We start from the raw sequence: 15,554 nt of genomic DNA, 5'->3' as shown, positions 1-15,554 counted from the left end.
CTGTGTTTTTACCTATCCTAAGGGCCAGGCTGCCTGTGGCACATGAGGGATGTTCCTGTGGGTCCCACAGGTCTCCCCTTTAGCAGCACTCCTGCCACGGCCCGTGTTGTCCCCCCGCCTGCCATCCTGGCACTGCTGTGACCTGAGGTGATGAAAGGTGATGTGAGGAATACAACCAACACCATGTCCCAGCTCCAGCACTCTGGCTGGCAGCACCAGAAGGGAAAGGTGGGTGTTGGAACTCAGCACATCCCTCAGCACTCCCTCCAGAGTTGCCAAAGACCCCACCGGGGGGCTCAGAGACCCTGGCACACAGCCCAGAACACCTGGGGATTTGATTTTGACCTGTGGAGCAAATTACCAGCTTTGTATGAGGACATGAAAGTCACAGAAATTTACATAGTATAATAATTTTATTATCACAGGGTGAAAAATGTAGATTTTAGGATTTTTGGTATGGGGGTTATGGAGACAAGATAGAGGAACTTGGGCATGTCTAGCCTTTCTTCTTCTTCTCCATTTTCTGCAGTGATGTTGGCACTTCAGGATTGTTTAGAATAGAAGTGCAATGTCTAACATAGGTGATAGGTATTGGGTGTAAATATGTTATACGCAGTTTGCAGTATAAAAAGACAACACCCCTTGGGGAGCAGTCAGAGGGCTGTTGGCTGCCCTGCTGAGCAGATCTCAGCTGGGCAGAAAGAAAATTTTATAGATAAGAATTAATAAACAACAGGCCGAAACAGAGACATTCCGCACATCTCAGGGCAGCAATTAACAACCAAATACCCAAGAAGTGGGGAGAGGGGCCAGGAGCAGGAGGTGGAGAAGGGGAACAACAACAGCTGCTGTGGGCCAGACAGGGGGAGAGGGCTCAGAGCAGAGCGGGGCAAGTGCCCAGAAACAGCTGCTGGGGTCTGGGAAAGGGGATGTGGACCCAAGAGGAGCTGGATGGGATGGGGAGAAAGCCTGGAGCCAAACTCACAGAGGGGTGAAGGCAACAGCTGCTGAGGATGAGAAAAGGCCAGGAAAGGAGTGGGAGGGAAAGCAGCAAAGGAGAAAACATCCCAGCTCCGAGCCAGGGCGGGGGCAGAGTCCTGGGAATAGAAGGCACATTCCGTTCTGCAGAAGGCAGAGGCTGAGGCCCAAGGAGAGACAAACCAGAGCCCTGGGAACACAGGCAAACAGCTGCAGGGGGGTGGCTGGGATGACAAAGCTGCAAACAGGCTTCAGTGGATGAAGAAGGGCACAGCTGTTGGGGGACAGACGGGGAGAGGAGCAGGAGTAGACTCAAAAGCCGCAATAAAGGGGAAATGAACCAGAGTTCATCCCAGTGGAAGAGAAAAAGGACTAGACAAAAATTTGAGAACATTCCCATTTTAAGAATATAAAGCACTTCAATTATTTTGTCTTGTTAAATACTACCCGAACAGCCCACACCAGGGAGCATCACCCACTGACAGCCCCATGGAGCTGCTGTGGGTCCTGGAGAACCCCGGGGTGTGGAGTGGATGCAGCACCCAGCCCTGGCAATGATAAGGCTCCCCCACGCTCCTAGAAAGGCTCTGCAGTCTACAGCAGCTTCAGCCAGCCATCACTTGGCTCAGAATTGCTGAAAATACACCTGGAGATTACATCCAGACGGGGTTGCAGTTGCACTCCCAAAACACTGCTGTTCGCTGCAGTAAAGATGGCTTGAAAAGGGTGGTTTTTTGGTGTTTAAGTTTTTTTTTTAAGGCAAAGAGCTTCAAAGGGCTTCCCCTTTGACAGCACTGCACCCAGGTTAATCCATGTTCAGGCTGCAACATGCTCTCACCATTTGGTGCCTGGGAACTTCAGCTTGGGGCAGCGACCTCTGTGCCTGGCAATATTGAAGGAAGATGGATAATTGTACCTAGGTTGTTTCCTCCTCAGGCAACAGTCTCCTTTAGTCAAAGCAGGATAGTTGCCTTTGACCTAATGACATAGCTAATGATGCCAGATATGGATTAGTTCATCTCCCTCCAAGGGCATCTTTGTTCACAAGAGAGTTTTCTACTGAAACCTTCACCAAGCTGGTTACAGCCTCTTAGTGTAGGAACTCAGCACATCACTTGGGATGTTCAGAGTTACCAAGAGAACCCTTAAAAAGCTCAGAAGTCCTAGAATGTTGCCAAAAGCGCCTAGTGGCTTGACTTTGACCCTTCTAGAGATGTATCACCTGAGTGTGAAGACATAAGAATCACACAAGTTTGAAGGGTGTAAAGATGACATATTTACAAAGTGAAATGTAGATTTTAAAGTTTTAGTACAAAAGAGTAATAAAACAAAATAGAAGAATCAAAGCCTGCCTCGTAGTTCTTCTTTGTTCTTCTTGTCATCCATCTTCTGTGGTGACATTAGCATTTGTAGATTAGTTCATAGTGAAGGCGCATTCACTAACAAGAGTAAAAGGTATTAAAGATAGAAAGTAAATATGCTGTACGTAGTTTTTACTATAAAAAGACACGACCACCCCGTGAGTACGCAGAGTGCCTTTGGCTTCCTTGCTGGTCAGATCCCAGCTAGGCAGAGAGAAAAACTCTGTAGATAAAAAATAATAAACAAGTCCAAAGACCGAATAACTGAAGAGCCCAGTTTCATCGTTGAAGAGCAAGCTGCCCCAGAACCATCCTACGTGTGTCTAGACAAAGACAAATAGCCAACCAGACATCTTAATTTTGTGAGGCTGCTTAAGCAAACTTAAGAACTGGTTCTGGTGTAACTTTGATCAGCCATAAAGATGCTGTAGATGATGTGTTTACCTTCACAAATGTATCAGAGGAGTAGCCAGTACACCCTATTTTCAGTGGTGCTCAGCACAGTTCCTTTGATTATGATAAAGGAGATGGAGAAAGATGTGACAAACATATGCAGAAGCTGCATGTACAGCATCATGTCTACCATAACAAGAACTTGATTATAATGAAAATATTGCTCTCAGTAAGAGAGGTCTTTGTAATCCAGCTAAGGAACTGACCTGAGAGCCCTGAAAGAGCAGCCTGGGCTTTGCAGAGGGGGAAGAGCAGGCACCAGACCTTGTTCTCTGTGAGTCTGTGCATGCTCCAGCTTCAGCTTGTGAATGAGGGCTGGGGCTGATGGCAGGCAGCGTGATCGTAGTGACATAAAAAACTGTGAAAGGGGAGAGAGCTTCCACATTTAGACTCGTACGTGGTAGGTACTGCCATGGATACCAGTGTTGCTAAGCGTGCTGCTGCTTCCTAGGGAAGTCTGTGCTCGTGGAAGCACAGGCTTGTGGGACTGCTTTAATTTAAGGATAGTATTAATGCATCTTGTGGGGAGACGTACAGCACTGAGCCAGGCCCATCCTAGATACTGTAGAGATGCAAAAAGCTCAACTATAACTACTTCAGGTCAATCTTTGTTTTAATTACTACAGGGAAATTGCTACTGTAGACCAGGCAGTCAGTAGTAAGCATAGCTGAAACTGAACTTAATGGAGTTGTATTTATCCAGGAGAGAATCCTGTATTTGTAACGTTATTTATTACTTTCCCTTATTTTATATGGTTTTTCTTTTGTACTCTTCTGTTACATTATTTTTGTAGTTTCTTCAGCACACAAGTCCATACCTTTTCTTTCATCATCTTACAATTCTCTTTTCACACTCTTGCTCTCTGAGCATATGGAACTCATTTTTTTCCCTCTTTCCTGTTATTACTTTTTTGAATATTTCTGCTGTGTTCTTAAACTCATTCTGTTCTTCTCCCACTTTTGTTCTCAGCCACATTTGCATCCTTATGCCTCTTTCCACATACAGTATGAAACTACAATGAAATAAGATAAACAGAAATATGCTTGTGCTCAAAATGAAGGCAATGGAATTTTTATGTGAGTAGCAGAGATATTCTCTTATTCTCTTCTCTTTCTTTGGGTGCCATTTAACATCACTGAAAAAAAATAACTTTATTAAGTGAACAATTTTTTTTTTTTGCCTTACAGATGTCTGCCATTGAATTTATTTTCTAATAAAATAGTTCTCCATGAGAATGACATCCCTAACCTCTCCATAAATAATTCATTATTTTGTTCAGTTTTGAAAGGATATAATCAGTAATAAAAAGGAGGCATTGAAATTAGCAGCCGCTTCACAAAAAAATGCCATTTTGTCTGCCTCTCTGTTAAGGCACTGTAGCCACTTGCCCCTCTCCTCCTAACACTTCTGGGCTGTCAAAGTATAAAGGTGTGAGAATATGCCTTGGCACTTCTTCCTTTATTGGTTATACAACTTCTGCTGGCATCTAGAAAAATGAATATTGAGGACAGAGTGTTTGAATCATTTCTCATCCTTGCATTTGTTAATTCACTTAGCACCATTTAGGAGGTCTAGACAGAGAACTAAAGATAACCACTATCATTAGAATATGGAGATTTCACATGCTTATTGGCATGTTGTTGATGCATTTTGATCAAGAGACAATTAAATATCAACTCTTTTAGTAGAGCCCTAAAACATTGTTATTTTCTTAAGTGGCATCTTCATTCAGGGCACACTGATATTGAGGCCATGCATTAATATTTCAGTAGCATAATAGCCGTGATCATTCATTACCACTATTAATTTTGTTACTTTTGTATCTTTCAGGTATTTATCTAAACAAGATTTAGCTCAATAAATGTTCTGCTATGACAGAAAGAATTCTGTGTTAATTTAAAGGAAAAATAACTGAGTATATTACTTGTCCTTTTTAGGACATTTCTGTCTCAAGTTCTTCAGTTGGAAAACATTATGGAACACAAACTGTTAGAGCCTAAGCAGTGTGGCTATTAAAAAAAACACTATAAAAATGCCATAAATATACCAAATTCTTTCTAACATAACAAGATTAACCACTAACTAATTCAGATGCTGTAGACATCTGAGTATCCCTTTAACCATACTAGATTTAAAAAAAAAACCCAACAAAACACAAACCTGCCTATGTAATACTTTTAAGAGCAGGAATAACCAATTCTCCTTTGCAGGTGAGTAAGCAGCAGCCCCAAAGTGGTCAGAAAAACTAATGGATGCAATGATATGCTAATGGCTGTGTCATCTTTGGGTAATATAAGTTACAGCTCCAGGCTTATGTTAAATGGTCAATAAGGTTCTTATTTCTCTAATACCTGCTGGCTCCCAGAGAGATTGTGAAGGACCAAGCCATTTGGGCACAATATCCCTCATTCAAGTCACTCAACTGAAACAAGGAAGCCATTTCACATCTTAATATCAGTATAGATGTCCTGAAGAAGGAAAGGAAGTTCCTTTTCTGCCTTCTGAAAGATGAGAAGGTTACCTTTTTACTTGCCAGAGGCTTTCATACATTTCAATTAAAAATTGTGTAGCCAGCTAACAGATGTCATAAAAATGATTTTTAAAATTGGCATAAAGGTCTATTTAGGGTCAACTGATTTTGAAACTTGATTAATTTCATTTGAAAATGTGACACACACATTCATATATGAGTTCTTCAAATCTTGCCTTTCAGTGCAAATCATAAATGGTAAAGGACAATCACAATTGATAGCTAAAAGGACTCAGGCCATATCCCTTGTGGAGTTTTCCCATCAACACAAGTGATTCCTAAAACATCCTGACATTAATTTATAAAGACACTGCCTTAAACATACTTATTGCATAAAGCTAAGACATATATAAATTATTTTCAAAACAAACTTATATAGGAAGCTACCAACTCTTCGACACTTTCTGTTGTTTTCTCCTGGGTTTTGGTGGGTTTTTTCCCTTTTCTTGCTTTATGACTATATGGAAAGAGGGAGTTAAAACATTACTGTGAATTAATCTGCAAGGACTCTGAGGAATGGAGACAAGGCTTTGCACACACAAGCTGGTGCTGTCTGTTCATTGAAAAACCATCATCTTTGGGAGACAGGTCACCTCAGGCACCTTGACAGGTCTACTTTTGGAAAAAAAACATCTTCACAAAGACCAAAATGAAGTCCAAATGCCTTGAATATGACTTTGTCGCAAGAAAATGTCCAATAATACACTAAGTCTTAAAGTATCTTGTCTCTAATATTTTGTAACTGGAGCTAAGACTTTAACTTGACTTCAAGCAAAAAAATGCAGAGGCTTTTACAGCCTGCTTCCACCCAGAAGAAAAATAGATCCCTTTCATCTTTGCACATGTTCATGTTTTCATGTGTTAGGAGATGCACTTGCCCACTTAGGTAAAATTTATTCTAAAGAGAATTTTATATATATATATATACACACATATATATTTCATTTATTAAAAAAAAAAACCCCAGGCACTGGAGATAAATGCCCTTGCCACTAAACTATTGATGCTGCAGGGATACAGCTCTCCATTTCTAAACTAAGATGAGGATTATCTCTGATGACATATATTTCTTGCAACAGACATTTCTGTGGGAGTATTTCATTAAAATTCTTAATAATATTCTAATGATGAATCACTTCATTAAAAAAATTCAGCTTAGCTATGTGCAAGCATATTTTAATCAGCAGGCATATTACAATAAGTTTGTGCTTCAAAATTAAACTTAATTCTATTTGAAGTGGATTTTTTATTAGTATAGTACAGTAGTAGGGACCATCTAGAGATAGTGTAAAAGATATGAATGGTAAATATGGTTTTCTATGTCTCCAGACCACATTTTCCTTCAGGCTGATTTCTGTTTCATTGTTCAACTCTTGGACGTACATGTTATTTAATTTCCTTTGAATCTCCTTTCCTTGAGAAATTGTTATATAGTATTGTTCGGCCTGTATTATATAGGATCTGGCATTGGATAAGCACAGACTAAACACATAGCTGGTGGCTCCAGATCTTCATAGCAGTCAAACAGTAATTTAACTACTCTGAAGACAATTGTCACAGCATCACCATTTTTTAAAATTCAAGTGAGAGCCCAGAAACTGAATACAGCTTCTGCCTATTTTCACCCCAGATATTTTTACTGAATAGCTTTGCAGTAGCTAAGAAGAACTAAAAATTTGTTTTCATGCATAAGGGCTCATTAAATTGCTGGATTGCAAGATTTATAAAATATTTATCCCTATAGAGAAACAGGTTTTAGAATTCACAGCTCAGAATAGACTCCAATTCCCCTCACATATGGAGAGCCACTGATGTAATTAAAGGTTAAAATAAAGGAGATCAAATGTTAAAAGGATAAACGTGTTTCCTCTCTCCTGAGCTGGGGGATGGCATGGTTCCTCTCTTCCTAAGCTCATACTGGAAGATCTTGATTATCTCCCTCCATAATTACCTCAGGTTAGAAACACAGTTTAGCCCATGTTTTCAGTGCTAGGGGACAGGTAATTCTCTTTATTCTTTCTTTGGCAATGATAAAAGGAAAAACAAGAAAACACACTGCTTCCGTGGGAAATGTTAGGTGAAGGCAATGGAAGTTCTGCAACTCAGCTTCCTCAAGCTCCACCTCATGCAGGAATTGCTGGCAGGCTGAGCTAGGCTACCTGGCCCTCCACATTTTCAAATGGTGAGCATAAAATCTTTACTGAGGGAAAGGTTAATATATCCCCTCATGAATTCTAATGACAGACAGTGTTTCCAAAACTCCAGTGAGACCATTATAATCTTTATAGACTGCAATCGATTTTTACGTCTCACAAACAGGCCATCTGCAATTTATAAGCTGCATCATTAGACCTTTTCTCATTGCTTCTGTTTTGTTCTTGGTGATGCATAATGTGTTGCTAGTCAGTAAAATTGATTAATTCCTTACTTTTGGCCCTTGGTTTTCGGACTAATTTTGTTTGACTTCCTCAGCTATTTTGATTCTAAAGAGGGTAAAACACACCCCAGATCAAGCCTTAGCTTCTTATTTATTTACAGCATTTTTTTTTATTAACAGCTTACTTGGACCTCTAAGATGTGGCAGTGATAGAGTGGTAAGACAAAAGCAACACTAGCTTTTTGAGCACATGTCCAACGTGAAAAGCTTTCAGAATCAGCAGGAATGAAACTGCATTCCCTTTATCTGCTGATTTCCCTGAATTCCCTTTATCTGCTGATCTTCCCAGACAATTGCATTTCAAGGAAGTCCCTGGCAGCTGCCTTTCTTGGAGCATTTCCTCTCCTCTGCGAGGCTGCTGAAGCCTCTCTGCCTGCACATTGGGACCCGGGGGGGAGAAACCACAACAACTGCATTTCAGAGCTGCATTACACTGAAAAACACCCAAGTGCTGCTCCAGCTGTATCAAACCCAAATGTGGGCTCCCAAAGGAGCTTCTGTTGGCAGTTTAAATCAAACTTTTCCACTACAGCAAGGGTTCAGCCTTGTTTTCAGCATGATTTCCAAAGCATGAGAGCTCTGTAGTACTGCATATGGATTTCTTTTATGAACAACATTAGCGACTTTGAGCAGGAGGTCCTGATGCTCTGCTGTTCAATTTGTGTCATTTCCTAAGTACATTTATAAGAAACTGTATCATATATACTTAATAAAGTGTATTATGCATTACAATAGGCAGCATTACAACACACCACTGTGTTAAAGCTCTCTAAATCCCACCTTTGGAGACAGCAGTAAAAGGAAGTTGAATGAAATTACAGCTTAAGGTAAAAAGAGTTTACTCTTCCACACACAGCTTCAAAGGTTTCACTGTGGGTGAGAAAGAACTCATTATGAGTGACCAAATTCTAGAGATAGTGGCTCAAAGGGGAAAAATATGCAAAAGAATAAATGTACTGAATCAGGAACTGTGAGCCCCTTAAAAACAGTTAACCCCTCAGGTCTTTATGGAAAAAGGGGCTGGGGGTAGAACTGGGAAGGCTGAAAGAGGCCAACATCACTGAAAACTGGAAAAGATCACCACACAGGAAATGGAGAAATGGAAAAGGAACATATTTCAAGGAAAAGAAATAGGGAGACAGTAACAGGAGAGGTACGTCACTCAAGGAGATTGCAAAGAAATAAAATATTTCCCGTCAACCCTTCAAACCTCTAGAGGCCATCTGCAGTAACACAGGCCATCTGAAACCAATTATGATTGCTACATACATTTCCATATCTTTATTACTGTGTTTAATATCATTCAATAAGGAATATGAGTAATTCTGACTCGGTAAAAGAATCAAATATGTGAGGGAGGAAATTTTAGTGGAATGTGTTTCAACATCCAGAACGAATCAGCAATGCAAATCAGGCAGTGTGAAAACTGGGGAATGCTAAAAGGAAAGTTCATGAGAATCTCAGACATCCTGTCATTTCTGGAAAATGTGATCAACACAAGATGAGTATTATATTCATTAACAAAAAAAATAATAATGGATAGAAACAGGTGTATCATCTTAAATTGAAATGGCATGTGAAGTAAAAGAGGAGCACTGCAATTAAAGGAGTGCAGCTGACAGATTCCAACAGCAGATTGCAGGAGTGCTGAACCGAGGATTATATGGCATTTTTTGGCACACAATTGTGAGCAGAATCAATAGGAAACACACAGTCACGGTCAAGTAGCAAAGTTAGCATGAAAGTCCAACAGATGTTTACACTGACCTGAAGGCTCTGGGTGAAATTCTAGAGGAACCTGGGCCAATTCAACTGCTATCTTCCTAGAGCAGGAGATTTGTGGCAGATAAAATCCAAGTCATAGCATTGGATTAACACAGGCTGGGATGCTTAGAGACACTGGTCTTGTAGTACGGGTACACACCACTGGCTTCCAAAATGTAGCTGCTCAATTCAGACTAAATCATCATCTTTACAAGCTTCACACTCACCCAGCCAAAACAACTATTCAGCAGAAGCTTAGATGGAAATGAGAACAAATGCATTTAATTGTGATGGACTTGTATCCTGATAGAAATTTTGTTGCTCTGATCCAAAAAAATCAGAAACCTGAACCAATCTTGTTGGAAATGCAAGGCACACAACCATGGAATGTTATTGGACTTGTCTGTTTTCAGTTAATTTATTTAATACCTAAAGGCATAGAGACTTCAAGACAAAGCAAAAGGAGCAAAAACAAGAGGACTAAGAAAATAAGACAGAACTGTAGAGGTAACAGAGAAGCAAAAAGATAAATGTAAATTGGAGGAGGAGCTATTTCAGTTGATAAACAAATAAACACAAAGCAAAATAATCTTTGCCTTTTAAGAGATGAAGCATTAGGATAACCTCCAGGAAAATGCTGCCCTATGAGCTTGCCTTTCCAAGATAAGACACATTCAGTGCTACTATCAAATTCTGACCTGAGCATTGCTGTTCAATTATTAGTTCTTGGACAGGCCCTAAATATAATGCGAAAGCACCTGTTCTGAGTCAAAGAATATATAGTCCAACTGCATCCTGCTGATTTACTACTATTTTTTTCCTGTGGCCCAGACTGGCCATATGGTGAGTTTCTTGGACAATTTCCTGAGGAATGGCTACTCTTTGAAATGGCCAGTGTGAAGGTCTTACCCCTTGGAGAGCTCTTGTACTGCATTCACAGCAATCTCATCTCTTACAAAAGCCAGAATCCTATTTTGCTGCTTTCAAGGGTACACCTGAGTGGTAGATTTCCTTCATTTTCCTTGGCTCCTGGACTGGCCTTTAATCAATGAGCTTAAAATACCTCCTTCACTTTTTCATTTAGAATTCTGGTCTATCTCCATAAAAAGAAGCAGGTACTGCTTTCTTTTTTTTTAATACAACTGGTTATATCAGTTTCTATCTTTTCACAGCAGAGACATATCACATTCATTAAGAAATGTTCCACAATTAAACTTCCCATTTCAATTTCACATACATTGAGTAAGAATTCTCCTTTCAGTGTATCTTTATTATCTTAATTTGTAATTCTTTCATATGTAATTATACTTCTGAATATAGCCTTTTCTCCATAAGTGGAACATACATTCAAATAAAAATATTCTGTGTTGTCAAAAAGGGAAGTGCAGGAAAATAATGATTATTCATAAGAGAGCCAAATCAACAAGATCCTTGAGGAAATAATCTAAAAAAAAAAACTCCATTTGATCTTATCTGTAAATCTAATTCAGATAATCAGTAAAAAAAAATCTGTGTCTACATTCCCTCAGCAAACTAGGTAACTTCTGTTCCAGGCATATACCAGGAGGAATAATGCAAATGCAAAGAACAACTAAGACAATTTTCAAGCATTTCACATCATGAGGTGCATAAATGCTGCCAAATTGTTTTAGTCATTCTTGGACCCTGGAGAACTCTCATGTGTCAGAATGGGTGTAACCATATCATTAATTCCACAAACAAACAATGGGAATGGCAAAACTCCCATGGATTTAAGCACAATGAAAATTTTATACCAAAAAGGCATTCAGCACAGAACCCACTAACCCATTAAGTCTTATATTCTGAAAGCACAGCAAACACAGGATAGACCACAAACTAAAAGTCCTTCAGGTTCACTTTGGGCACAGAGAGAATGTGACCTTTCAAGAGTATTTATTAAAAAAAAACCAAAAAAAACCACAACAGAACTCTGTTCCTGAGTATACTTAGAAAGTTTTAACAGTCATGCTGCTGTTTTAACAGTCATACCTGCTTAAGTCAGGTAGCTCAAAGATTTTATATAATAAATTTTCTAAAAATACAATAAAATTATATTTCACTCAAGAATAACCTAATCCTCCTCAACATCTTTGCATAGGGATTAGAGGAAATAAAGCCAAGTCTGTTAGTACTTTTATAAGAGAAAGTAGTTCCAGGTAGAAATTGGGTATCACAATCACGTCCACTGACATTTAAAGAAGACTGAACTTAAAAAATCAAATACAGTCCCCAGTTACAAGAACTACAGGCCTGATATAGCTGAAAGGTAGCATGTTATTATCAATTAATGGGTGAGTATAAAACATTTAAGATTTTATTCTCTCTGGTTGACTCTTGAATGAAATTGCAGAGTGCAGTTTATTACTCAGAGGACCTGAGTAGAGGACACAGTTTTTGTGAAGATAACCTACCAGAGATTTATGTCTTTCATTGTTGACATGTGTGATTTAAACTCCACTCAACAATTTAGTATTATCCTTAAAGAAATTATTGAAAAATAACTAAATCAGAATTCCAAGTCCCAAACCTTGTGACTATGCAACTCTTTTTCACAACTTGAAATATACATATTTTGAAGGCTTTTCAAAGAAGGCACATGGAAATCCTAAATAAACATACAATCTTATGCCTCCCACTGCCATGTTTTCCTTAAACATCCCCAAATTTCTTCTAATTAATAGCTTCTGCTAAAAACCTATTTATGAAAAGAGTACAGAACCAATTTGATAAATTCCTCCAGACTCCCAACATTTTCTTTGCAAGTAAGCAATTTCAGTAGATAAAAATGCCTGTCTCCCCCTGCTCCCCCACAAATAAAAAACGCTGCATCATCATTTGCTGAAATAGAATTGCACTACAATATATCTTGATGAATAGATAAAACAGAGAGGAAAAATTACTTCATATGTTTCCAATAAAAGAAATATATATTTTATACTAAAGAAATAGAACATTCAATTTCTTGTCCAAAACCATCAGTGAAAACAGCTGATCAAAAGTAGCAACACATTTTGGGCAAATGTAAATCTTACCAGCAATTTAAAAAACACATTCATCAGATTTTGGGAATGCAACATTTTGCCTGAGATTAGTAGATGTTTCAAAGAGTACTTTATTTTTTTTCCAGGAATGGTGTATTAGGTACACCATAACCTATTCCATGAGATGTGTATGCTACCTCCAGCAATCCCATAGTGGCAGCATTCACAGCTATGACAAGGAAAGGGAAACAAATGGGATTCACTCAGTTTGCCAGCAAATTCCTACAGACATCACGGGAGCTAAGTAAATACACACTCTGTCTAGAAAAACTCAAAATCTTGCTGTGATTATGGCTACTTCCATTTAAGAGCATCTTTCAGTATATGTGTAAATTATAACATTTATTTTTTTCCAGAGGAGGGAACGGAGCAGTATTATGGTCTTCAAAGCTACAGATTCTATATTTCCTCACTATTTAGTGAAATTAAAATACCAGACTAGAAAGATTTTGAGGATAAAATAAATTGATAATATCAATATTATTCTACTCAATAATATATTATTTCAAACCCCAGTAATCTGTTCAACAGTACAGAGTAACCAGTTCTTTCATTATTCTTTTTCTTTTTTTATTCCATTAACTATTAAACATGTAAGACATAGACAATGCTTTAGTTCTCCTGTGATTAGGAGTTTCTACATTCGGTAGCCTTGCTCACAGATTTCAGGGAGTGAATTCTCCATGCTCTCTCCTGCAATCACAGACTTGCTGACATGTCATTCAGCCAAAGCGCTTTGCTTTCTCCAACCCCCTTGACATTCTGCTTAAAATCCAACTGAAACCGAGTACATTGGGCCAGCACTGTGGATTGCCCATTCTGGGATCTCTGTCACTAGACAGAATTTTGCCTATCATCCTTTCCTTAAGATCCCATTTACAGGCCTGGCTTGGCTGTGCAGTTCAGCTCAATGCATCATGCAGATACCCCCATGGAAAGGAGCTGGCACATCAGTGCCTCCTCATGGCTTTCTAATACCTGATGAGCTCTAACGCCACAGGAACTGGAATGCAACCTAGGATTCCCTTCCACGTATGTTTAACCATATTTTTTTTTTCCCTGTAGATTTTGCATTTTCAGTAGGTGATCCTCTGCTATGACACCATTGTCATTTACTCTCTGTCTGGCCATTTAATCCAAATGGCAAACAGTGTGGAACTGGACTGTCTGGTCAGTCCCACCTACATATTTTCACATGGCTATTTAGACACTCGAGCCATTCTTCTGAAAACAACTACTCATTCTGCATGAAAAACAAGTGAAGGACTTGCTAATTTACTGTCCAACTTCAAGATATCCTCACAAGACCTCTGCGATATCAAATGCTATAGTAAAGTCATTAAAGCTACAAAGCCTTGAAACCCATTATTATAACATTATTTCATCATAGAAAGATCAGATAGAAATTATTTCTGCACAACCTGTTTTATAAATTGTTAGCAAAAGCAACACATTTGGATACATCTCTCATGAAAAATAATCTGAGCTCCACGGCAGAGAGTTAAAGCAGTCTGAGGTAGAACCAAACCCCTTGATCCAAAAATTTCTGAAATCAGAAAGAATACTCCCTTGCTTTCAAAGGCTGCCTGAGGAGAATCATTCCACTGTTACACTGATGAAAATCAGATCTTCATTTCAATTCAAACACAGACAAACAAATTCATCTTAGGCTTCTAGGCAAATTCTTACTAGCAGAACCAAAATCTGGAAGGTTACAAAAGTGCTTTTCTTTCCTCTTTACCAACTAATCAGTCTGTATTGTTCAGAATAGCCTTAGCCTAACCAAGTATTAAGGAAAATCACTGTTTCTCCCCTACACCTTTTTGCCACCACAAAGCTTTACATTCTGTGACATTTTGTAAATTATTTCTGCTGGAAAGCTCTAAAATCCCTCATACAATGCCATCAGCAAGTACCATTAGAGTGCAGTACACCTCAGAAAATTCTTCTATGCTGATATTTATCCCAATAAAACACATTTTAACACATTTTAGGAGGTTTTCAATTCATTTCCAAAAAGCATCTTTGCTTTTGTTGCAAAGTAGATAAAATTAAAACTGTCTTGATGTCACATTTTTTAGCACCTCTTTATAAATAAAGAGTTTTTACTCAACAGATCTTGTTGCCACGTCATTTTATCAGAAATAAGACACAAACCAGACCAAAAATGGACATCCCAAAGAAGAACATTTGTTTCTAAAGAATACATATGAATACATCAGGAATTTAGTTACCCCTAAAGCAATCTGGAATACCCTACATTACAATAATTTATTCATAATTTTTGCTCCAATGTTTGTATCTCTACTACAGCTCAATACTGTGCATAATATGTCACATCTAAAACCATAAGTAAGATCCACTCCTCTTGCAGTAGGTGTTGGCAAAAAATACAATGAAATTTGTCCTTAAACCTCAGACATCACTAAACAAAAAGACAGGGAATGGGAGAAGAGACAGTGAATATTATTAACCTTATTTCAGGGATGAAAAATATGAGGAAGATTAAATACTTGAGATATATAAAAAACTTGTAATAGAATAGTGAAAATAAAATAGCAATTCCAAATCCCATTTCCAGAACTTAATTACTTCTCAGTTCTTCATCTCTCCTTTTTTTTTTCCCCATTTTATGCATCCAGATGTCTACCCTTCATCTGATATAATCATTTATGAAGGATCCAGTTTCTAAAGAAGAAATAATATCTGGGTCCAAAGCCTAAAAGTCTTGTTTCATAATAAGTTTTTCTCAACTCCAGCCAGTTCTGCAAAAACAAAACCCAACTGCAAACCCAAGGAGCAAAGGTCACTATCACAATTTAAATGATTTTCTGAAGGAACCCAACATTTTGGAAGAGAACTTGCAGCTGGCTGTATATTAAGTATCATACAGCTCTTATTAATACAAAAAAAAGCAGTAAGAAGTGAAGGATGAGACTCATGGTGAGCTTTTTGCTCTCTTTAAAGA

At 38.5% G+C, this 15,554-nt stretch overlaps 1 protein-coding gene and 1 long non-coding RNA gene across 32 annotated transcripts in view; both read right to left on the bottom strand.

Moving 5' to 3' along the window:
- Nucleotides 1-15,554, bottom strand: part of NRXN1 (neurexin 1) — a 693,385-nt gene that overhangs the window by 656,274 nt on the left and 21,557 nt on the right. The window lies entirely within an intron of this gene.
- The window catches only part of LOC141728479 (uncharacterized), a 69,858-nt gene that overhangs the window by 38,197 nt on the left and 16,107 nt on the right, over nt 1-15,554 (bottom strand). Inside the window, exon 1 of the long non-coding RNA XR_012579429.1 lies at nt 34-15,554. This exon is cut by the window's right edge and continues 16,107 nt beyond it. This is a non-coding gene — a long non-coding RNA (uncharacterized LOC141728479). The remainder of the gene's footprint in view (nt 1-33) is intronic.

Source organism: Zonotrichia albicollis, chromosome 3, assembly GCF_047830755.1.
Source record: "Zonotrichia albicollis isolate bZonAlb1 chromosome 3, bZonAlb1.hap1, whole genome shotgun sequence".
Taxonomy (NCBI): Eukaryota; Metazoa; Chordata; class Aves; order Passeriformes; family Passerellidae; genus Zonotrichia; species Zonotrichia albicollis.
Note: the sequence above shows the minus strand (reverse complement) of the source record. Positions and strands in the feature narration are given on the sequence as shown.